This window comes from Eptesicus fuscus, chromosome 5, assembly GCF_027574615.1.
Source record: "Eptesicus fuscus isolate TK198812 chromosome 5, DD_ASM_mEF_20220401, whole genome shotgun sequence".
NCBI classification, from domain to species: Eukaryota; Metazoa; Chordata; class Mammalia; order Chiroptera; family Vespertilionidae; genus Eptesicus; species Eptesicus fuscus.
This window is the reverse complement of record NC_072477.1, coordinates 84385492-84410851: the sequence shown is the minus strand read 5'-3', so window position 1 is coordinate 84410851 and position 25360 is coordinate 84385492. Positions and strand designations below refer to the sequence as shown.

Sequence of the window (25360 nt, the reverse complement as noted above, 5' to 3'; positions counted from 1 at the left end):
AGGGAAGAAGCGGTTACCAGCAGCTGTGTGTGTGTGTGTGGGGGGGGGGGTCGCGGGGGGCGGGGAGAGGCTTTGTGGGGACCCCTCCTGATAGGAGCTGTGGCCTTTGGATGAGCTAGTTCATGGTGACCCTTTCTTTGCTGTGACCCCTGCTGGTGCTTTTCTTTAGCTAAACCTAACAGGAAGCCAGAGCATAAGGGAACCAGTCCATTCAGTTTAAACAGCCTCTTGAAGCACAAAAGAGGGTGGAGGGTAGACCTGGAGCAGCAAATAGATTATATCCAGCAAATAAATAACTAAGAACTGATTATGTCCGAAGAGGAAGCCAGCCCTTAGTCCTAACAACTTTTTTTTCATCCTCACCTGAGGATGTTTTTTTAATTGATTTTATATAGAGAGAGGAGGGGAAGAGAGAGGAACATCAATGTGAGAGAAAACATTGATTAGCTGCCTCCTCCATGTGCCCTGACCAGGGATCAAACCCACAACCCAGGCATGTGCCCTGACTGGGAATTGAACCCATAACCTTTTGGTGTACAGGATGATACTCCAACCAACTGAGCCCCCTGGCTAGGGTGGTCCTAATAACATTTAAACTGTCATTGGAAGAGATTATGTGAAATGCCTGGGAATAAATAGGTATGTTTTCCTCAATGTTTCCTTTTCCTTTTCTTACTTTGGAGAACAGATGGTGAGAAAAAATTCAGCTTGCACAACCAAATCACCGTGGAACAGACTCGAAGTACCATTGCCTCTCATGACTAGGAAATGGTAAGAGAGGGTTTTTATTGCCATTCAATCAGACCTAATTTCAGCCCAGAGTATTATTACTACTTGTAATTGCCACATGTTCAAAAAGCAGAGCAAAGGTAAAACAATAAAGAGACTTTAATTTGGGTGGTAGCAGCAGAGACCACTCACTGGCTGCCTGCAAAATGTATGCTTTCCTTCTTCCTCAGTAAGGGCATCAAGTGAGTTCCCTGGTGAACAGAGTGACTGATGGGGCCGCTCTTCGGGCCTGGGGCTTTCGGAGAGCGGGACTCCTCCTCCACGCTGTTTTTTACTGGTTGGATGCAGATGATTATAAGACCATAGGGAAGCCACAGAATGGAAGGAACTTTAATTCCTAAATCAACGCATGGAGAAAAGCTGCCTGCTGGCCAGAACACCCGTTCTCAACTATTATATAAACAAGAAACAAACTTCGGTTGTATTCAAGCCACAGGTGTTTGCATGTTTGATTCAGTAGTTTATTTAGCCTATACCAGTGGTCGGCAAACTCATTACTCAACAGAGCCAAATATCAACAGTACAACGATTGAAATTTCTTTTGAGAGCCAAATTTTTTTTAAACTTAAACTTCTTCTAACGCCACTTCTTCAAAATAGACTCTCCCAGGCCGTGGTACTTTGTGGAAGAGCCACGCTCAAGGGGCCAAAGAGCCGCATGTGGCTCGCGAGCCGCAGTTTGCCGACCACGGGCCTATACAAACTGATACAGATACAACTTTAAATTTTAATATCAAACACTTTATTTATTTATTTATATGTTTAAAGCCCCTGTGTGGTGAGCAGGGGAAGCTCCTATTTAATAGGTAAGACAGTGGGCCACAGGGAGATCCATTAATTCTTTTAACAAATACTTATTGACTGTTAGGAAAATTTGTTGCAAATAATTTATGAAATAATATTGTGGGGAGGGCATTCATTTTTTATAAATATTCACTCCGGGCTTTCGATGTTTCCCCAGGAGCTCACAGTCCAGTATATAAGATACTAAATTTAAAAAATGTTTAAGACATAACTTACTATGGTGTTTAGTACTCATGAGAATAGCATAGTGTTATGAAAGCATATAACAGGGGGATTTGACCTAGTTAGCTAAGTAGGAGAAGGCATCCCTGAAAAAGTGCTGACTAAACTACAATATGAAAGAAACATATATATTTAGGCTGGTGAGAAAGAGGGACTTTCCTAACAGAGAAGACGTAGGCCCTGAGTTAGATGGAAGGGGGCTTCATGAATATGGGGGCAGGAGGGATGCCATTGTGGTCGGAGCTGAGACAGTGACTGGTAGCAAGGATTTAGGACTGAAAGTTGAAGAGCTCTACATTCAAATTCAAAGCTAAGGAGGCTGAGGCTATAGAGGAGGCAGAAAAAGTAACAGAAAAGCTTGGACTGCTGTAACAAAATACCATGGACTGGTGGCTTAAACCACAGACATTTATTTCTTATAGTTCTAGTGTTAGGGTCACCCAAGGAGGAATGCACGAGGCCAAAAGGGGTAAAGAGTTATGAATTTACTAGAGGCCCGGTGCATGAAATTCGTGCACGGGGGTGGGGGTCCCCTCAGCCCAGCCTGCACCCTCTCCAATCCGGGATCCCTCTCACAATCCTGGACTGCTGGCTCCTAATCGCTCACCTGCCTGCCTGCCTGGTCGCCCCTAACTGCCCCCCCCCCCTCCTGCTGGCCTGATTGCCCCTCGCTGCCTTTGCGTGCCGGCCTGGTCACCCCCAACTGGCCCCTCCCTACCGGCCTGCTCGCTCCTAACTGCCCCCCCCCCCGCCAGCCTGGTTACCCCCAAATTACTTACTGGTTACTCCTGCTGGTCTGGTTGCCCCCAACTGCACCCCCCCCCCTGCCAGCCTGGTGGCCCCTAACTGCCCCCCTGCTGGCCTGGTCACCTCTTACTGTCCCCCCTGCCAGCCTGATCATCCCCAACAGCCCCCCTGCTGGCCTGGTCGCCCCACACAGCCTGCTGTTCAGTCGTTTGGTTGTCCCTTGGGCTGGCCCTGGGTGGCTGAGCAGCCAACATCCAAGGCTTGCCTGTGCCTCAGGCCAGCCCTGGGCGGCTGGGGGGCTGAGGGGACTGGGGGACTCTGGAGGCAGGTGTGCGGTGTTATTGGTGTTTCAGGATTCTTAGGCCATGCCGTGCGCCTGCCGCCCTAGCGGGGCTGAGGGTACTGGACACTGCCATCTTGTGGCTGTGGGCACTGCCATCTTTGAGGGCATGGCAGTCAATTAGCATATCCCCTCCTTATTGGCTGTGGGTGCCACCATCTTTGTGAGGGCGTGACAGTAAATTAGCATATTCCATCTTTATTACATAGGATTAGGTCATCTGGACACCAGATGGGCTGAGCCCCCAAATGGCTCCAGCCCCCAAAGATGGGGAGTCAGAGGTTTTAAAGGATTCTAGGCAGGCTTTTTCTGGGTGGAGAATTTTCTTTGTGCAGGTGCAGATTTTGGGAAGTTCGGAGGGGAGAGATAATGGTCTTAGCAAGTGGATTGTGATCTAGACAAGTGGAATGTCCATTGTGAAGTGGCCCAAAGGTCAGTCCCCAGGGGAGGGGGTATTGATTCAATTATTTGATCAGACCTAACATCTAGAGACTGGGAAGTCCATAATCGAGGTGCCAGCAGATTCAATTCTTAGAGAGGGCCCTCTTTCTGTCCTGCAGATGGCCACCTGTTCACTGTGTCCTCACATGGCAGAGAGGGGGGAAGCCATGGTGTCTCTTCCTCCTCTTATAAGGGCACTGGTCCCATCATGGGGCTCAGCTCTCTGGTTGATCAGAACTGGAGAATATCCCAGCCCTGTGTGAGCTCCAGCATTTGTTCAGTTCCCGGTAATTATTCTTTTCCCAGTAGATGTTCTTTCGTTGGTGTTTCTTCTCAGCCTAAACCTTGTGACATCACATCCTGAGCATACACAGCTTCTGATTTGGCCCCTAACTCAAGGGATCCTTTTTAAGTTTCTGAGCTCCTTCTCTGTTCAGCACACTTTTCTTTGAGACCCTGCCCTGCAGGTTTCAGGAGCCTCAGTTGCTTCGGTTTCTACCATTTCTTTCCTCAATTTGGAAAAACTGCTTTGTTTGGGCTTCTACCACTAATTACATGTATGACCCTCTTCCTTTGGAATCAGTTTTCTCAAATGTAACATGTTTGTTGGTTAGATAATCTCTAAAGTCCCTTACAGATATTCAGTGATTGCCTCTAGAATGATCAGTTTTAAGAAGTTTTCACTACAAATATTCAATGACTAGATTTTATACCTTGAGTCTAGAAATTCTATTTTTGAAACCAATACAGATGGGGGAGACAGGTAATTCTGAGTAATGAAATATTCTGGCTAATAGCTTATTATCAAACATGCCACACATAGTTTGAAAACTTAGAATCTTCAAAATTAATAACGTATTCAAAATGCTGTACTGAACACAATTTTCCTTTGGTTACTCGGAGGTGATTCAGGATTGCAGTTACATATGTGACTATTATTCACATCAATTATCAATGTACTTGGCTTTACAGAGATACCAGTTGGTAGAAATTTCTAGTTGCTAGATTATTGTACAAGCCACCTTTTATATTCCTTGTTTTCAATAGCTTAAAGATGCCAATAATCTTGAAGAACAACTACTGGTGAAAACCAAACTCTTGTAGAGTCTTCATCTAAATTACAAATACTACTTTCTTTTTAGAATTTAAATATTCAGTCCCAAAGGAAAAGGCTATCTCTTCTTTTCATTTCTTTATTTTATACTATACGATCAAATGCTTAAAGACCATATGATTCTCTCACAGTCAGATTTAGGAGGTACTATTATAACATGAAAAGCAAATATTTATTATTAAAAAATATTCCTGGGAATAAAAGAAACATATTCGTTTTTCAAGGTAACTTTTTTCCATTATAATTTCTTGGAGCTACACTCATTTAATAGAATCTGAATATTGATGGTTTTAAAAAATTAAGCAAAGCTTCATTGGAGAAATTTATGTGCAGGAGTCTCACCAGCCACAGAGCCCACTGGGGTGAATCCTGCTGTGTGGGGTCTGCCCCTGTACAGCAGCTTTTATGCTGTGATATTGGCCAGTTTTCACAGCCAGTCAGCCTGAGGATCAATTCCACCCACTGATGTGCCATAGCAATCAAGGCTCAACTACAACAGGAGGGCACACACAACCCACACAAGGGACTCTCCTGGAGCACCCAGCTTGGTCAGGGAGACTGTGCCACTGGACCTCACAGGATACCTACTACATAAGGCTACCCTGCCAAGACTGTGAGATATAACAGATCTACCTAATACATAAAAACAAACACAGAGAGGCAGCCAAAATGAGGAGACAACAAAACGTGTCCCAAATGAAAGAACAGGAGAATACTTCAGAAAAAGAACTAAATGTAATGGAAGCACACAATCTACCAGATGCAGAGTTCAAAGCACTGTTTATAAGGATGCTCAAGGAATTTAGGGGAAGGATGGATGAACTCAGTGAGAACTTAAACAAGGAGATAGTAGGCATTAAAAAGAAGACATACACTGAGTGGCCAGATTATTATGATCTCTGAACGCATAATAATCTGGCCACTCAGTGTATATCCTATATAATAAAAGGCTAATATGCAAATTGTCCCCTCAAACAGGAGTTCAACCAGCAGGCAGGCCAGCCAACTGCCCATGTCTCCCCCCGCCCCTGGCCAGGCTGGCTGGACCCCACCCATGCACGAATTCATGCACCGAGCCTCCAACATATATATATGTTGGAGGCCCGGTGCATGAGATATATATATATATCTCGACTGAGTGGCCAGATTATTATGCATTCAGAGATCATAATAATCTGGCCACTCAGTATAGGAAAGAACCAGTTAGAAATGAAGAATGCAATAACTGTAATGAAGAATACATTAGAAGGAATCAATATCAGATTAGATGAAGCAGAGGATCAAATCAGCAATTTGGAAGGCAAGGTAGCAAAAAACACCCAATTGAAACAGAAAAAAAAGGGAAAATAATTTTAAAAATCAGGATAGTTTCAGGGACCTCTGGAAAAACATCAAGCATAACAACATTTGCATCATAGGGGTACTAGAAGGAGAAGAGAGAGAGCAAGGAATTAAAAACCTATTTGAAGAAATAATGACTAAAATCTTCCCTAACCTGGTAAAGGAAACAGACATACAAGCCCAGGAAGTCCAAACAAGATAATCTCAAAGAGGCCCACACCAAGACACAATCATAATTAAAATGCCAAAGGTTAAAGACAAAGAAAGAATTTTAAAAAGCAGCAAGAGAAAAGTAGTTATCTACAAGGGAGCTCCTATATGACTGTCAGCTGATTTCTCAACAGAAAAAAATTATAGGCCAGAAAAAATTGGCACAAAATATTCAAAGTGATGAAAAGCAAAGACCTAAAACCAAGACTACCCTACCCAGCAAGGCTATTATTTAAAACTAGAGGCCTGGTGCACAAAATTCATGCACGGGGTGGGGGTGTCCCTCAGCCCAGCCTGCACCCTCTCCAATCTGGGATCCCTCTCACAGTCCAGGACTGCTGGCTCCCAACCACTCACCTGCCTGCCTGCCTGACTGCCTGATTGCTCCTAACCGCTTCTGCCTGCCAGCTTGATCACCCCCTAACCACTCCCCTGCCAGCCTGATCGACACCTAACTGCTCCCCTGCTGGCCTGATTGCCCCTAACTTCCCTCCCTTGCCAGCCTGGTCACCCCTAACTGCCCTCCCCTGCCAGCCTGGTCACCCCAACTGCCCTCCCCTGCAGGCCTGGGTTCCCCCCAACTGTCCTCCCCTGTAGGCCTGGTTCGCCCCCAACTGTCCTACCCTGCAGGCCTGATTGGCCCCAACTGCCCTCTCTTGCAGGCCTGGTCCCTCCCAACTGCCATCCCTTGCTGGCCTGATCGCCCACAACTGCTCTCCCCTGCTGGCCATCTTGTGGCGGCCATCTTGTGTCCACATGGGGGCGGCCATCTTTGACCACATGGGGGTGGCCATCTTGTGTGTTGGAGTGATGGTCAATTTGCATACTATCTCTTTATTATATAGGATTGAAGGAGAGGTAAAGAGCTTCCCAGACAAGAAAAAGCTAAGAGAGTTAATCACCACCAAACCAGTATTATAAGTTAAAGGGACTTCTTTAAGAAGAAAAAAAATAACATAAAATAATAAAAGGGCAATAATTATTTACCTATCAATAGTCATTTTAAATGTAAATGGATTAAATTCTCTAATCAAAAGACAGGGTAGCTGAATGGATAAAAAACAAGACCTATACATATGCTGTCTATAAGAGACCCACTTCAGATAGAAAGACACACACACACACACGCACACACACACACACACACACACAGACTGAAAGTAAAAATTAAAAGATGACCCATCAATAGCATTAAAGAAAATTTTGGAAAGAAAACACGCCAGAAATTTCCCCACTATCGTTCCTGATTTTAAATTTTTTCATGTTATTTCCAAGTAATATTTGACAAGCAGATGCATTTTGCTGCAATCATATGTATAAATTATATTTCATTTTCTTTTTCCACATACTACACATAATTATCTTAATTGTCATTTTTAGAGTCTGAATAATTTTCTGTTATGTTGATGCACCATAATTTACTAAACCAAACTGTTGGGTACTTAGCCTGTTTGCATTTTATTTCCATTATAGGAAAATGTTATTTTGATCTATTGGAATTCCAGCTTTTCTGTGTAGAATGTATTATGATTGTCTAAACATAGCTCTAGGCTGGTTACAGACTTTTTCAGAGCCAATGGAATGAAAAGGGACGATAGAACCTTTCTATATTTTTTTTTTTTTTTTTTTTTTTTTAATATATTTTATTGATTTTTTACAGAGAGGAAGGGAGAGGGATAGAGAGCTAGAAACATCGATGAGAGAGAAACATCGACCAGCTGCCTCCTGCACAACCCCCACCGGGGATGTGCCCGCAACCAATGTACATGCCCTTTACCGGAATCGAACCTGGGACCTTTCAGTCCGCAGACCAACGCTCTATCCACTGAGCCAAACCGGTTTCGGCGATAGAACCTTTCTATATTTTTTCTTCATTAGCCAATGATTTTTTTTTTTTTTTTTTTTTTTTTGGTCAGTGACTTTTACTGCACCTAAGCAGAGCAACCTGAGGCCAAAGACAACCATCCCAAAGGTTCTTAATATATGAAGGCCAAACCAAGTTGTCTTTGGTAATAGAGACAAATACAAGTTTCTTTAGCTAAGGGTAACTAGCAATAATGCAGAACATGAATGATCCAGTGATGAACTACTGTGAGCTATTAGTTCAGTTTGTGAAAATCAGTAAGTAGCAAAAACTGAAAATTAGCTCTAACCGGTTTGGCTCAGTGGATAGAGCATCAGCCTGCGGACTCAAGGGTCCCAAGTTCGATTCCAGTCAAGGGCATGTACCTTGCTTGGGGGCACATACCCAGTGGGGAGTGTGCAGGAGGCAGCTGATCGATGTTTCTAACTCTCTATCCCTCTCCCTTTCTCTCTGTAAAAAAATCAATAAAATATATTTTTAAAAACCTGAAAATTATTTTACTCCTTGAGCAAATTCAGCTTGGCCCTGGTGTTTCGAGCAGCCACACCTCTCCTGTGGACGTGATGTACTTGAGTCCCTTACTTGTCACGATCTTTGTGAAGCTTTCCTTCCTCCTCCCCAGCAGAGTCCTCTCTTCCTGCCTTTATGCTAATGGTCACAACTCTGTTTTTCAGAATAAACTATGAGTTTCTTGGGGCTGGGACTTTTGCTCATCATTCGAGCTCCACCATTTACCATGTAATAATGGTTTTTATTTTTTTATCTTTATATTTTTATTTCAGAGAGCAAGTGGGGGAGAGAGAGAGAGATAGAACATCAATGATGAGAGAGAATAATTGATCGGCTGCCTCCTGCACACCGTCTTCTGGGGGTTGAGCTCTGATTGGGAATCGATCTGTGACCTCCTGGTTCATAGGTCGATGCTCAACCACTGAGCCACACTGGCCTGGCCATGTAGTAATGTTTTAAAAAGAGTTTAATGAGTGCTGGTTGCATGCACTGCAGAGTGAATAATAAGAATTTATTTCCTCTGTTGTACTTTGTCCAACAACTTAAATATTGAAGAATGTCTCTGTTCTTAGCTTTTTGACACGCAGGCGCACACACACACATTTGCTGCAAGGGAGAGTTGAAAAGAGGATACTTGACTTAAACACCCTCCCCTGTAGATGAGGTAGGTGAGGAGTGAGGGGAGCTGGGAATAGACATAGGTGAGCCATCCTGTGTTATCTGACACGCCTTCTTCCATAAAGGTTCACACTAGCACCTGAAACCAATGCAGTCCTTCTAGGGTCACAGAGCAAACCACTTAGAGCACATGGTTTCGTACAGAGGGGGTTATATGCGTTTTTAAAGTGGCAATTCACTTCCCACAGTCTCTATACCTTTGTTAAAGCTGAAAGGCATGTTTATTCACTTCACCACTCACAGAGCCAAACTGTTTGAGATAGTTTATCTTCAAAAGGTAATAAGAGATGTAAGGGAAAGGATCAACAGGCTCTGGTATTGACAGGAAGGAAGTTCCAAGGACATTCCTAGCCTAATGCCAGCCTTTTTTTATTTTACTTCTCTATTTGCTTTTCATTTGAATTTCTAAACCTGTCATCATGTCCAGACATCTATTCTTACGCTAGGAAATATAGTTGCCCCAATTCCGCTTTTCCAGCTTTATTGCAGAATCAGATTTCTTTTCCTGAGGCCAGCAGCTTTGGTCAGCATCCTTTTTCCTACAACGCATATTTGAACTTGGGCTCCACTGCTCTAGTGACAGACTCCGGTCTTTGTCACATCAGCTCTTCTCTTTTCTGTTCTTAAACAAAATGCTGATGAACCACTATGATTTTCTCAAAACCTAGCAGGGATGAGCTACTAGTGGGTAGCTAGCCTTTGACCCTAGAGGTGTCAAACCACTAATCAGAGACGTTAGTGTTACGTGTTTCCCAGGAAACCTATTCTTAGGATACTGCCTTATTCATACAGAACCAGAATCTGGGATCCTTTGAGGTAGCCAATATGTGGGTGGGAGGCAATACCTCTCAGGTGCAATCTCAGGCCGCATATCTGTACATGTGGCCAGTGGTACAGTACACAGGGATGCACCAGAGTCATCAGAGATGGCCCAGGAGCACCTGATTTGCAAACATTCTTCCCCAAACACAGCTGGGTTAATAAGCACTCCAGGTGTCAGGCAGCAATGGACACTTTCTACAAGGCAGTGGGCTTCATATCAATTCTTGTCAAGGTTGTAGAATGATTAATGAAAAAGATGGGGCTTTTGAACACATACAGAAGTTGCATAATTCTAAGAACATACGGTGTATGATGAATCTAATTACTCTCTCTCTCTCTCTCTCTCTCTCTTTTTTTTTTTTACAGAGATGTTAAACTGGCAGTTAAGGGGAGTAGCATTTATATATAGCATCTGGATTTCATCAAGATGTGTAACTATTTCCTGTGATGTTCTCTGAAATAACATGGGGAGAAATAGGCTAGGCTAGGTAAGAGTAAGTATAATGAGTCAAAACTATTGTACCACTTCACCTAAAATTCTTTTTTTATTGTTTTGTTAATCTTCACCAGAGGTTATTTTTTCCCCCATTGCTTTTCAGTGAGAAGGGAAGGGATAGAGAGAGAGAGAGAGAGAGAGAGAAACATCAATGTGAGAGAGACCCATCGACTGGTTGCCTCCTGCATGGGCCCTAACTAGGGGGCAAAGAGCAAACGTTGACCAGGAATTGAACCAGAGACCCTTTCATGCACTGGCCGACACTCTAACCACTGAGAAACACTAGCCAGGGCCCAAAATTCTTATTAATGGTCAATTTTAGTTTCAAGGGGAGTTCTTTAATGCCAGGTTACAGGTCTGAGTACCTGTTTTAGGCAACATTTTTCTAACATGTAACTGATATATTGGTTGCCCACCATTCTTCCATTTCATCATGCTTGCGTGATGAAGTAGCACCTCATGAAATTTTGCTAAAGAATCTACTCACATCATCGAGTGAGCAATGTATGTTTTACTGAAGATTTTATGTCAGGGGAGAGGTTTTATACTGTATCCTCCAACGTTAACATCTTACTGCTCCCATCAGACTTTCCTGAGTTTTGTTGTCTATGATGCCACTGACAATTCTTTCTCTTCACTGTTCTCTGATTCTTTGCCCAGCATTTCTGGCTGTGGTTTCCCATTGCCCCTCAATTACCCCAGGCACTTTGTATTCCTTTATAAAGCAGAGCAATTGGACTTGAACCTACTTTCCACCTCCATCCAGTTCCTACCTCCAAGCTTATCTATCCAAATCCATCGACAAGGAACTGTCCTGAGTAACAGGATTCACCCTCTTTGGAAAGCAGGCGGAATTATAAAGACGAGTATTTCTATAACATCATTAACCTAGATGAAGAAAATTATAACCAAGTGAAGAAGACGGCAAGGGGACTCAAACTCATGGTGTCTGGTTATCGCTGTGTAACCAAAGCCCTAAAGGGCTGCGTCTGTGCCCAGCTGGCAGCTCTCCTGGGATCTCTCAGGCAGCTGTGTCAGACAGTGGCTGGGCCTGGAGTCACCTGAAGGCTTGCCTGGGCTGAGTAGTCACTCAATGTCTGGTACCTCGGTGCTCCCTCCCCACACCTGTTTTACAGAAGAGTAGCCTGGACTTCTTACCTCGTGGTCAGGACTCTAAGAGGAAATGTGCCAAGCACACATGTTCTAAGGCAGAAGCTGCCAGGCTTTTTATGACCTACCCGTGGGGGGCCTGGAACTTCATTTTCACTGTGTTCTGTCGCTCAAGTCATTCAAGGCCGCCCAGATTCCAAGGGAGGGGAATTGGACACCATCTTTGGATTTGAGGAATGGCATGCCTGTGCAAAAGGGAAGGAATTGATGGTGCCATTGGTGACTTTCTTCCATTGTCTGCCCTCTTGCCACAGTTCACATCCCTCCTACGTGCAAAATTGCATTCATTCTCTCCCGAAGTATCCGAAGCTTCCTTACATTTCAGCAGGGTCAGATTCCAGGATCTTGTCATCTAATCAGGTACAGGCACAATTCTTTGGATACCACACCTGAGTATGATTTCTGTTAAAAGTGAAGACCTTGAGTTAAAGAGACAAGCGTATCTGCCCTCTGCAAACCCAAGATACTATGGTGATACAGGGATGGGGTACCTGCAGTTAACACTCCTGTACACAGGAGGGGCGGGGTCACACACAGTAGTCCCTGGTCTAAATCTGAAATCCAGCTGAAGCACATGTCACCTGCTCCTTTAAACAGGCCCGGTCCTGCTCCCTGGGAGGGATTCATCCTTTTCTATAAGGAATGTCTCATGTTTTCCTCAGCCTGTATCCTCACATAAGTTGGGGGGTCCAAAGACCTTTTTTTGGCTTTTACATGTAGTATAAACATAATTATGTGACATGCAGTCTTCTTTTTAGGTGATATGTGTTGAAAATACCCTTTCCTAGCTTGTGACTTACCTTTTAACTTTCTTTATACCCATGTTGTTTGAACAGAAGTTAGTAATTTTAATGTATTAGTATATCAGTTCCTTCTTTTATGGTTGTGCTTCTTGTTTCTTTTTAAAGAAATTCCTTTTTTACCCAGTTAACTGCCATAAGCGTCTATAAGACGCAAGCGGTGGACTTTTTTTTTTTTTTAATATATTTTATTGATTTTTTACAGAGAGGAAGAGAGAGGGATCGAGAGTTAGAAACATCGATGAGAGAGAAACATCCATCAGCTGCCTCTTGCACACCCCCCCACTGGGGATGTGCCCGCAACCAAGGTACATGCCCTTGACCAGAATTGAACCTGGGACCCTTGAGTCCAAAGGCCGACGCTCTATCCATTGAGCCAAACCGGTTTCGGCCGGTGGGCCTTTCTTAACTAAATTCAAAGTATTGTGGCAGTTAACGGGTTACCCTGAGACCATAACTGTATTCTTTATTTTCTTGGAAAAGTTTTATAGTTTTGATTTTCGTATTGAAGTCATTAATGCATATGTAGGGCGTGAGTGAAGGATCGATTTTCACCACTTGTTTAATATGGATAACCTATTTCACCAGCCTCATTTATTGCATGTCCTTTCCACCCATCTACAATGTCAACTCTGCTTCCAGTCAGGCTTCTGTATACGCCCGGGCTCCTCCTGAGCTCTCTGTTCTCTTAGCTCTCTGTGGCCAACACCATATACTTCAATTACTATGTCTTGAAAACAAATCCCGATCTGCTTCGGCAAGTCTGCCAGCCGGCTTCTTCAGGACTGCCCTGACCCAATCTTCTTGACCCTTTGTGTTTGCATACAAATGTTAGAATCAGCCTGTCAGGTTCCATAAAAATGAAACAAAACAAAACAAACAATCCCTTATTCATATTTTGATTGGAATTTCAGACTTCCCTACATTTTCGCTGTCACCCACTCTCATGTCCTCACTTCCTTCCTCACCCAACTTGGATTCCATGTATAATCACGTCCTTGCAAATAACCTTAACTCTGTTGCCCCTCTCTCTCGTCTTTATACTTTTACCACATAATTGCTTTCTCTGTGCCTGTACCCAATCAGCTAAAATTGCCAGAGAAAAACAGACTGAGTGGTTTCATTTAAAAAATCATGACTACAAATCTCAAATAGGCCCTCAAAACTGTCTAACATCGACTACACTTAGTTCTCCAAAATTACCCCTCTCATACTCTTCCCTCTCTTCTCAAGCCTCTAGTCCTCTCCCTCCTGTTTCCCCCTCTTAGCTGATAGTCTCACCTCACACTTCATTGAAAAGGTCAGAGCAAGGAGCAGAAATTCCCTTATTCCCCATCTCCCAATCTCCGTGCCTCGTCAGGCCTCGTGTCTGCCCTCTCTGTTGTTACCAAGAATGAAACTATCGAAGGCCACCACCTTCCTTGTGTTCGGATCTGATTCCCCTCGTGTTTCCAAGGTGTCTCCTTCTGCATTCTCTCTCTTCTCCATCATCAAGTTTTCACTTTCCACAGACTAATTCCCATCAGCTTAAAAACAGGCTCTGTTATCAAATGAACACATAAGCATAGCCTCTTAGAATTCCTCCTTTCAGAGAATAGAGGTGAGATGGTATAGTGATCATGAATATAAACTCTGATACCAGACTTCCTGGGTGCAAACTTCACCTCTGCCACTTGTGAGTATTGTGATGCTGGGCAGGCTGTCCTGTCCACAGTGGCCACATGCGGCTATTTACGTTTAAGTTTATATGAATTAGAATTAAATACAATTAAAAATGTCGTTCCTCAATGGGATCGCCACATCTGGAGTATGGCTCGTGGCCGGCGGACTGCAGCTGGAGAATGGCCCCATCACCGCGGAGAGTGCTGTGGTGCACCGTGTTCTAGCCACTCTCCCCTCTTTCTTTAAAAAGTTAACTTATTTTACAAGATTTAATTCACTAATGTATTTTTCCAGCTGTATTGAGATAATCCTATATAATAAAAGGGTAATATGCAAATTGACCCTAACAGCAGAATGACCTGTCGCTATGACATGCACTAACCACCAGGGGGCAGACGCTCAATGCAGGAGCTGCCCCCTGGTGGTCAGTGTGTTCCCACAGGGGGAACTCCGCTCAGCCACAAGCTGGGCGGCTCCTGCCTCCTTGGCAGCGCTAAAGATGTCCAACTGCGGCTTAGGCCCACTCCCCATGGGAAGCGGGCCTAAGCTGTAAGTCAGACATCCCCTGAGGGATCCCGGACTGTGAGAGGGTGCAGGCCAGTGCACAAATTTTGTGCACTGGGCCTCTAGTTGATATATAACATTGTGTAAATATATGAGTTTAAGATGTACAACATGTGGATTTGATGATCATATACTAGGTTGATTACCACCTAGTGTTATCAACCACCTTCAACATGTCACAGAATTACCATTTGTTTTTGTGATGAGGACACTTACGATCACCTTTCTAATTATATCCTATCATACCACCACTTAAAAGTTTATTATAGCTTTTAGCACTATCTGATATGTTTTATGTTCACTTATTTGTTCATCCCTGCCGCCCTCTGTCTTTTCCCGTCAGAAGCAAGCTCCATGGGGGCAGGTTCTGCTTCACTATTGCCGGGGTCTTACGCAGCATCTAGAAGGGTGCAGGAATCTGGAAAAGGGGCTGTGCATAAATGGATTAAAGAGACTAGACAAGAAATCTGAATTTGGAAGGCATTTAGGGGGAGCCAGAGGAAGCTTAGTTCTAGTGGCCAAGTTCCTTGAATCTCTGCACCCAGGGCTTTTTATTCACACGTTTTGCCCTCTAGCAAAGCAGATATACATATCAAAGGTAAGGTCTGGTAAACAATAAAGGACCATCAGGTTGGGGGAATTGCCCTCAGCTGTCTGGCAGCAGGCAATCATAATGCAAATCAACCTTCTGATGAACTTCTCGCATTTATTATGCTAACTACTGGAATTTGCTCCCAGCACACCGTTTCCTTCTCAGTGACTAGAACAGTGCCTGGCATTACTGAGTTCAATAAATCAGACATTAAAAAACTTTGGGCTGGGGCTAGCAATGTTTACCTAGACATAGTGTACTCATTTTCACATTGCTGGTGGATATGGGCTGTGGTGAATTGAGTGAAAGATACAGTAATTACTAATATTTAGAGGTTGGTGGACTTTAAGAAGAGGTAACTACACTGAGGCTGGGAGACCGGGTCCTGGCCATGATGCTGTGTCAGCTGTGGAATATTGAGAATCAGCCTAGGCCTGATTAGAATATTTGAAATTTTAAAAATGAGAGAACACATGTGAACCATTGTTGAGGGATTAAAGACTTTGTGTGTGGGGTTAGTTGCTTAGGCTGCCTCACACTCTGGATAATTTTCGTTGCGATATTGCCTACGACAGCAAACAATCGGGAACAACTTAAATGTTCATTAATATGGGAATAGATAGCTACATTATGGTACAGTCACACAGTGGAGCATTGTGGAACAGTAAGATGGCTAAACTAGATCTTGAATTATCAGTGAGAATAGCTCTCAAAATCTAATAATGAGTTGAAAAGAGCAATTTGTAGGTGGGTAAATATGGTATGAACATTTATGTAAATTTAAAAAACACAAAAGCTAGCATTTAAGGCCACATATATGAGTAGTTGAAGTATTAAAACATTGATGGTGAGGACACATCTAAAGGAATACCTGTAGGGCAAGAGGATGGGAAGTGGGATCAGGGAGTAACTTCAATAGCATTTGCAAAGTTTTATTTCGATAAATTATTTGGAAGTCAACATGACAAGATAGTAACAGTTTAAAAGTAAAATCAGGGTATTTGTTGTTATTCCCTGGAGTTTGCTATATAGTATTTGAAACATTTTGTAATTAAAAAAACAAACAAAAATATCCCCTGTAAGTTGTATCTATATCAAGTTCGTTCAACAGTATTTCTTGAGAATTGACTGTGTGTCTGTCGGGCTGGGTGTTCAAGGTTATAGAGAAGTCAAGTAAGACCTGGGTTTTGCTCCCCAGAAGTCTGTTTCTTAGTTGAAATAATAATACATCCTTGCAGGAAGCAGCTAAGCTGTGGGCGTTAGCATATAATTATGTATCAAAACGAGGGGTCGAAGCTTGGAAACCAGAGTCCTGGGAGCAGCTGGAGAAGATCTACTGAAGGACAGCAAACTTGACAAGCAAATCCGGATGGACAGAGGGGAGGTTAAGTACCTTCCAGCTGAGGGAAGCATCAGAGGCCCAGGTTTGAGAGGAATCGGCGAAGTGGAGAGGGGCTTTTTGTTTCGTTTGCTTGTTTTTTTGAAAGATAATTGAATAGGTAGTATTAAAAGTACTCTGAGACACTTTAATGCCATGTCTAGGAATTTAAACCTTATCCATTAGTTAAGTGACGAACGATGAACAACTCCGTAGAATTGGGGTGACGATTGATTTGATCTCTGAATGTTTCACTCTGTGGTTTGTAGGGTCGACTGGAATAGGGAAGAGTAGAAACAGGGAACTCAGCTAGATGTCTGTCTAGCAGTTGGCAGGCGGAGACCTCAGGTGAGTTGGTGGTAATGGAGATGGAGAAAAGAAAGAATATTTTCCAGCAGGGTAGGTATTCCTGATAACAGTTTACAAAGGCCCCAACTAGGCATGTGTTTTTGTCTGCTTGGGCTTCTATAGCAAAATACCACAGCCTGGATGGCTTACACAGCGGAAAATTGTTTCTCGCAGTTCTGGAGGCTGGGAAATCCATGATCAAGGTGCTGACAGGGTAGGTTTCATTCTGAGGCCACTTCTCTTGGCTCGTAGGCAGCCACCGTCTCACTATGTGCTCACATGACAAGAGCTCCCTGCCGTCTCTTCAGACTCAGGGCACTAATCCCATCATGACCTCATCTAACCTTAACTACCTCCCAAAGGCCCATCTCCAAATACCATCATATTCGGGGTTGGCGCTTCAACATAAGAACTTGGGCGGGGGGGAGGGGGACACAAACATTTAGTCTATAAAATCATTTCTCCAAAGTTCTCATAGATATTAAGGCCAGAACCTGCAATTAAATCTAGGCCTGTTTTGGTCCCTGACCTGGGCAGAGTGGCACCTGGTTTGGTGGTGCTTGTCTCATGTTGTTCCCGGGAAACCCCCGGGTGGGCTCGGGCTGCCTGTCGCTGTGTCCAATAACGAAGGCGGGGCTGAATCATATTCGGTGTTTATTGAGAAGGCCAGCCAACCAAGAAGACAGGGCGCTGACAAGCATCCGATCCTGCCTTCCAGGAAGGTGTAGGGGACAAGATGATGAAGGGGAAGGGGCTGGGGTGAGGAATGCAGCTACTTGCAGGCCTGGGGGTCTGCAGACATCAGTTATTGTAATTAGTCATCAGGCGATGAGATGATGTAGATGAGATGATGTTTTGACTCTTGGTGGGTCGGCCTGACCATGCTTATCGGTTCTGCTTGCTGGATTCACAGCTGAGTCACCTCCCCAATCGCTTTGCACAGGCCTTGAAAAGGAAACTTTAAGAAAAACTTAACCTCCTATTCATTCATAAGAAACTTAACCCCCTATTCACATAAGCATATGTGTTCTAAGATTTAAAATAATATGATTATTTTTCAGATTAATACAGGTGCTCTATCTATCCTATATAATAAAAGCCCAGCGACCAAACAGTGGAACGACCAGTCGACCAGTCGCTATGGCACGCACTGACTACCAGGGGGCAGATGCTCAACGCAGGAGCTGCCCACTGGTGGTCAGGGTGCTCAGTTGACCGGGATAACTGGCTGCTTACGCTGCAAACCCAGGGCCAACGGGCAGAAACCTGGGCTGCGATTGTCACTTCCTCACCCCAGGCTCCTCCTCCTCGTCCCCTGCCGCCTCCTCCAGACACCTGCAGGCCACGCAGCACCTCCACAGGGCTCGCAGAGCTGACCCTGGAGGCTGGGAGGCAGGTTTGTGGCTGTGGCAGGACGAGGCCTACTCTGCTACCTCTCAGTGCTATTATCTCTGGGTCCGGCCCCAACCGGGTTCTCTGCAGAGGCAAGTGCTCTGGCTCCAAGGAAGATGCTGGCCCAGGGAGCAGCCGCTTAGAGGGCAGGTCCAGAGCTGCTCAGCAGACTGGGATGAAGGGCGCTCCCACAGTGAGCTGATCTCTGCAGGCCACGCCCCGCACCAGTGCACAAATCCCATGCACCGGGCCTCTAGTTAGATTATAAGTCCCCTCTATCAATATCAGCCAGGAACAAAGTACTCCTTGTTTATCCCAGCCTGGCTTTCGGTCTGTGTCCATGCTGGTTCATGCCCAGGACACATGGGGGGAAAATGTAGGTGTTCTTTTACTCCAAAGTTTGTGTTGAAATTTTGAAAAATTGATTAAAATAGCTTGAGTGGTGATTGGATTTAGAAGACAAAAAAGAAGGAAGGATAAAAGAACAACGAGGCTTTGGTTTCCAGTAAAGTGCTTGATGGAATGGAAATTTGCAAGGGTAAGCGAGTTGGGTGGAGAACAAAATGAGTTCCTTGTGGAAGAAGGAAAGTCTGAGCTGGTGTGGCCACCCCAGTGCAGATGGTTTCTAGATCCTTGGAACCCTGGTGACTGGAAGCTCTCAGATCTGAAGTGTGGAAAGTCATTAGCACAGAGGTGGCATTTAGAATCTGAACACAGCATTCCCGTAAGAATGGGTACAAATAAAGAGCAGACAGACATTGCGCACTTAAAAATGTGTTCAGAGGGTAGATTTCATGTTAAGTGTTCTTAACACAATTTAATGGGAGAGAGAGAGAGAGTGTGTGTGTGTGTCTTTAGGAGTACCCAGACTTACAACTTTCCACTTGGTGAAATAGAAATACCAACAAGGAGCCCTGGCCTGTGTTGCTAAGTGGTTAGAGCGTTGGCCTACTCACCAAAGGGTCTCTGGCTCAATTCTCGGTCAAGGGCACCTACCTGGGTTGCAGGTTCAATCCTCAGCCCCTGGTTGGGGCATGGGTGGGAGGCAATGAATCTATGTGTCTCTCTCACACCAATGTTTCTCTCTCTCTCTCTCTCTCTCTCTCTCTTTCTCCTTTCCACTCTCTCTAAAATTCAATGGAAAAAATATCCTCTGGTGAGGCTTAACACACACACACACACACACACACACACACCCGAAGTACCAACAAGGAAAGCAATAGAGGACCAATTAAAGGAGAAAAACTTGGGTTTGTTTGCTTGCTTTTTGCCACTGCAGCCTGTTCATTGAGGGGAGTTTTGGGAAGAAGGGGATAGTTCAATATGTCAAATACAGTAGTGTTGATTAAAGAGGAAGGCAGTTGGCACTGGGTGGTTGTAATATTCTGTGATTCAACAACAACAACAAAAAGCCCATAGGGTTAAAAATAGAGTTTTAGACAGATCTCTTTGCAGACTTTTAGATTTCACAGATTAGTAATATTTAAAAATATTTAAGGGAACGAGATATTTTTTAAAAGACCATTCAAAACACCATAGTCTCTTATCAGCCTCATTTTCATAAAAGGGAAAAACCCTTGTAACATAAATTCAGAAGGCCATAATCATATGGTAAAGGATGGCTCGTCCTCAGGCAGCACTTGTGACCCACCCCTGGCTGAGGGAGAGCTGAGACCTTGCACCTGGGAACCACTGGAACCATCTATGGCATCTCTTCGGACTCACATTCCCAGTAAGTCTGGTGTGATACTGTTTTTCAAACCAACTTTTGTCTATAAAACATCTTTCCTCAGAACACGGAAGGAGGAGGTTTCAGGAAGTTTAGCAGGTCCTTATACACACAATGGAGGCAGATTAAAATTAACCCACTGGTGGGGACGCTGGGAATATTCCCTCCCAGGAAAGGGTGGGATTGTAAAAGTGATAATAGTTTGCTCCATGGAATGGGAGTTGAAGTTTCACATATGGCTAGGAGGAAAACCCGGGGTTGTTTATTCCCTGACATTTCAAGGTATAGTCAGTTCCCAAAAGGAATCTATGAGTTGGTTAATTCTCCAGGTTCAATGATCCTTGTGTTGTTTTTCTTTAGTTTAAATTCTTTATTGTTTAAAATATTACATGTTTCCTTTTCCCCCCATTGACCTCTCCCCAGCCGCTCCTGCCCCCCAGCACATGTCCCTGCCCTCCTACTGTCTGTGTCCATTGGTTATGCTTATCTGCATGCATACAAGTCCTTTGGTTGATCCCTTATCTGCCCCCCACCCCCCCCCCCCCCTCCCCTGCCTTCCCTCTGAGGCTTGATGGTCTGTTCAATGCTTCTATGTCTCTGGATCTATTTTTGTTCACCAGTTTATGTTGTTCATTGCATTCCACAAAGAGTCAGACAGTGATCCTTGTTTTGATGTAAAGACAACCTTAACTCTGTGAAGGGGCTCCTGAAATGTCCTAAGTTCCCGCCTCCTGTCTGCTTGCCCCAACCAAACCTGAGTATTGGAAGCCTGACTTTGTCACCAAAGCCATATGAACTGGACAGACTTCAGGGGTGGGGCCAGCTTGGAGCCAGGTCAGACTCAGAAATAAAATAAAAAGGCACTAACTATGCTACAATCACTGAAAATTCATCACACAAAACAGTTTTCTGTTGGCTTAAAGAATAAGAGGCTAACTACGCAGGCTCAAATAATAACGAAAATGTATTATGCATTAAAATCTGTTTTGATATTTAAAAGAAATAGCTCTTAGGCAGACATTGAAATGAACAGATTTTAAGTGTCCAAAAAGATAAAAATTGCCCACCCATTCAACACAAAATATTATTCCTTATCTATAGCATGTTTCCATTGGTTCTGCAATTATATTTGGTAGTCATTTTTTAACCAACTGTTCTCTTAGTTTTGAAAATCCTGTCTTTGGTCAAATTTCTTCATTGGCCTGATCTACAAGAAGTGGATATTTTTAAGCTCTGGGAAAAAAGCTTCTACAGGTCAAAACGACACTGCGATGATGCTAATGAAACTACCAACAGGAGAAGCATGTCCCAAGAAAGTCCTCTTGGTCATCAAAAGATCTCCAAGGAAAAACCCAAAACCATGCCACTTACAGAACATGTAAGGCACTACTTAATACATTCTCCTTTCATTGCGCAACAGAAAGTATATACAGAAAAGCACACACAACATGTATGTGCAGCTTAATGAACAATTATAAGTGAACCACTCAGGTAACCATCGTTCAGATGAAGAAATGGAACATGCCTGACGCACGGAAGTTCCTGTGTCGTTCTTCCTGACATCATCCTCTCCAGGGACAACAGATACCTTACGTTTTAAAATGATGATTGCTTGCTTTCAAAAAACTTACTCTGCTTACATACACACCCCTAAAAACACAGTTTTGTCACTTGCTGACTTTACATCTCTGGCTGCTTTGAAGAGGATTTCCCTTTTGTCTTTAGTTCCCAGAGGTTTTACAAAGGTGTATTTTGGGGTGGGTTGCACATCCTGAATGTTCTGTTGATTTAGAAAAGTCTCGGTCATGATCTCTTCAAATGTTGCTTCTACTCCGTTCCCTCGCTTCCCTTTTCTGAACTATGATGATACTTTCTGCAGAGCTAGTCCTTCCCTGCCCCTTAGATAAAACCACAGGTAATTTCCTGTCTTTTCTAGTCATTTTCAGGTAATCAAAAGTCCTGTGGTCACTTTAGTCCTTCAATAGTTTAGTAATTAAAAAGCCCATATAATAAAAACACACACCATGCAATAGTAAAAATTCTTTAACAGTTTGAGGTATAATTTACATGCAATAAAATCCATCCACTGTACATACATGTACAAGTTGATCATATTTAGTACATTTATACAGTTGTGAAACCATTAACATAATCCAGTTTCAGAACATTTCCGTCACCTCAGAAAGTGCCCTCTTCACCTTTGCAGTCAGTCCTCACTTCTGCCTCCGGCCCCACACAACCACCCATCTGCTTTCCGTCTCTACTTTTGTATTTTCTAGAAATTTTATATAAATGGAGTTACATAAATGAAATGCATAGTCTTTTGTGTCTGACTTCTTTCACTCAACACTGTGCTTTTGAGTCTTATCCATGTTGTTTCATTAGTATAAATAGCAATAGTTCCTTTTTATTGCTGAATAGTATTTCATTGTACACCATATTGTATTCATTCATTCAATCATTCATTCATTCACCAGTTGAAGGGCATTGGAATTATTTCCAGTTTGGAGCTATTCTGAATAAGCTGCCATGAGCATCGTGTAAAAGTCCTCTGTGGATGAATGGTGTTGTTTCTCTGGGGTAGACACTGAGGAGTGGCATCGCTGGGTGATGTGGTGAGTTTGTGCTTGACTTTGTAAGGAACTGCCAGGCTGTTTTCCAAAGCTGCTGTGCCCTTGTGCACTCCCACCCGCAGTCTCCTCATCCTTGCTGACAATCGATATTGTCTCCTTCGCAGCCGTTGCAGTGAGTGAGTAATAGTACTTCGTTGTGGTTTTAATTTGCATTTTCCTAATGATAAGTGATGTTGAGCATCTGTCAGATACTTTTTAGCTATTCATATGTCTTGTCCATTTGTTAATTGGGCTGTTTGTTTTGTTATTGAATTGTAAGTATACATACACATATACACACGTCATATTGGTTATACATCCTTTATGAGATATAGGATTTGCAAACATTTTTTTCTCAACCTTTTAATTTTCTTAAAGGTATCTTTTGAAGAGCAAATGTTTATAATTTTGATAAAGTCCAATTTTATCATTTTTCTTTCCTTTATGGGTCTTGCTTTTGGTGTCAACTGAGGAACTGTTAGGGAACCTGAGGGAAGATAAAGTTTTAGCAAGAAAGTGCCAAAACCTGCAAAAGTTTCAGAAAGGATGAATTAGGCAAAAACATCATTAAATTTGGAGAATAAATAATGATAATAATAATAATAATAATAATAGCTCTTCCCATAAGCAGCCTGACGTGAGCTCTAAAAATGATTGACCATTTTCACTTGACCCAGAAAACCCCACAAAATCATGCAAATCAAGAGGCTCAAATTTCGTTTTCACTTTTATAATACTCATGAAACTGCCCAGGCCTTGAAGGGTATGCAAATCATCTGTAAAGCCACCAAGTGTCTGAAGGACATGTGCCATTCTGTTGTTACAATCGTGGAGCTGGTAGGTGTGCCCAGGCCAAACAGAGGGCCGGTGGCCCAAAAAGAGTGCTGAGTTTTTGCTGCACATGCTTACAGCAGGGAGTAGTGCTGAACTTCAGGGTTCAGATGTGGATTCTCTGTTCACTGAGCACATCCAGGTGAACACAGCTCCCAAGATGCAGCGCAGAGTTTACAGAGCTCAGGGGCGGATTAACCCACACATGGGCTCTCCCTGCCCCACTGAGAGGATCCTTAGTGAACAAGAGCTGCTTGTTCCTAAACCAGAAGAGGAAGTTGCACAGAAGAAAAAGATATCCCAGGAGAAACTGAACAAAAACCTAGGGCCCCAAGAGTAAATCCAGCATAAAGTAAATGCTAATAAAAGTAAACAACAATAACAACTGATGACTGACATTTAGCAAACGCTTATTTTATGTCAGGTTCTATACCAAGTATGACTTCATCTGTAAAGTAGGAATAATCATTACCAATGTGGGGGTTAGGGCTGTGGTAAAAGATAATGTATGCAAAGCACCCCTCATATTGCCTGGTCCATATCACACGCTCAAAAAAGGAAGGTGTGCCTTGCCGGTGTTGCTCAGTGAACAGAGCGTCGGCCTGCATACCGGAGGGTTTTGCGTTCAATTCCTGGTCAAGGGCATGTACCTGGGTTGCAGGTTCAATCCCTGGCCCCAGTCGGGCCCATGTGGGAGGCAACCAATTGATGTGTCTCTCTAAAAAAAGACCACAGGAAAAAAAAAAAACAACAACAACAACACACACACACACACACACACACACACACACACACTCAATGGGAAAAATATCCTCAAGTGAGGATTAACCAAAAAACAAACAACAAAAATCAGAAGTTGCAAGTACTAGTTACCATCCTCAGATACAGATCTGAAAGTGTTTTGTAAACTCTTACACTCCATAGAACACATCATTAGTATTACTTAGTACCTTTTGGAACCATAATACTATAATATATTGTTCTATTTTAATATTTTTTAAATCCTAAAAATCTTGCTCACAACTAAAGTACTTAAATTTCTATCCTTTTCCGTCATCCAGAGAACATAACCAATGCTCTTTTGAAAATAGCTTTAAAAATATATGATTTACATACCACATAGTTAGCCCATTTTAAAGTGTGTAACTCAATGGCTTTTTAATATATTCACAGAGTTTTGCACCCATCATCACAGTCAATTTTCATCACCCCCCAAAAAATTCTATATCCATCAGCAAACTTTCCAGTACTGCCCCCATACCCTCTCCTTTCCTCTTTCCCTAGGCAATAACTAATCTGCTTTCTGTCTCTGCAGATTTGTCTATTTGGGATATTTTATGTCAGTGGACTCACACAATATGTGATTTTTATGACTGGCTTCCTTAAAGAAAACCAGAACCAAACAGCAGTGAGATAAAAATCGTTTATCCAGGAACCGTTGCAATAAGGGAAAAGAGGCCTAGTATAGAACCGGGCTTGATTTTGAATACAGCTTGGACAAGTGGAGGTTTACAGCTAAGGAGCACGTTGTGGTGGTTGTGAAGGCTGGAATTGGTGGATGGAAAATTACTAATAAGAAACAGCAAGGCTAGGGGAATTTCTTACTAAACGGAACTGGATTCTTGCTGAAGGCAGGCCAGGGTAACCAGATATCCGGGGCAGCGGGGCGGGGGGGGGGGGGTGGGGGTGGGGGGGGGGGGTGGGGAGGATCTCATCAGATAATGAGGGCAATTAGGGATTTTTGGTAAAATGACTTAGCATAATTCTTTTTTTTTTTTTTTTCCTCGCCCGCCGCCCGCCGCCCGCGCCCGCCCCGCCCTCCGCATAATTCTTTCTATAACTGGGCTATGCAAGCTTGAGGACAAGGCCCCAGGATGAGGTGTGGTTGTATTCTAATAAAACTTT

General features: G+C 43.4%; 1 pseudogene; it reads left to right on the top strand.

Annotated features, from left to right (window-relative positions):
* The first annotated feature begins 18524 nt into the window (after positions 1-18524).
* LOC114226859 (small nucleolar RNA SNORA48) lies at positions 18525-18650 on the top strand (annotated as a pseudogene).
* Positions 18651-25360: the final 6710 nt, after the last annotated feature.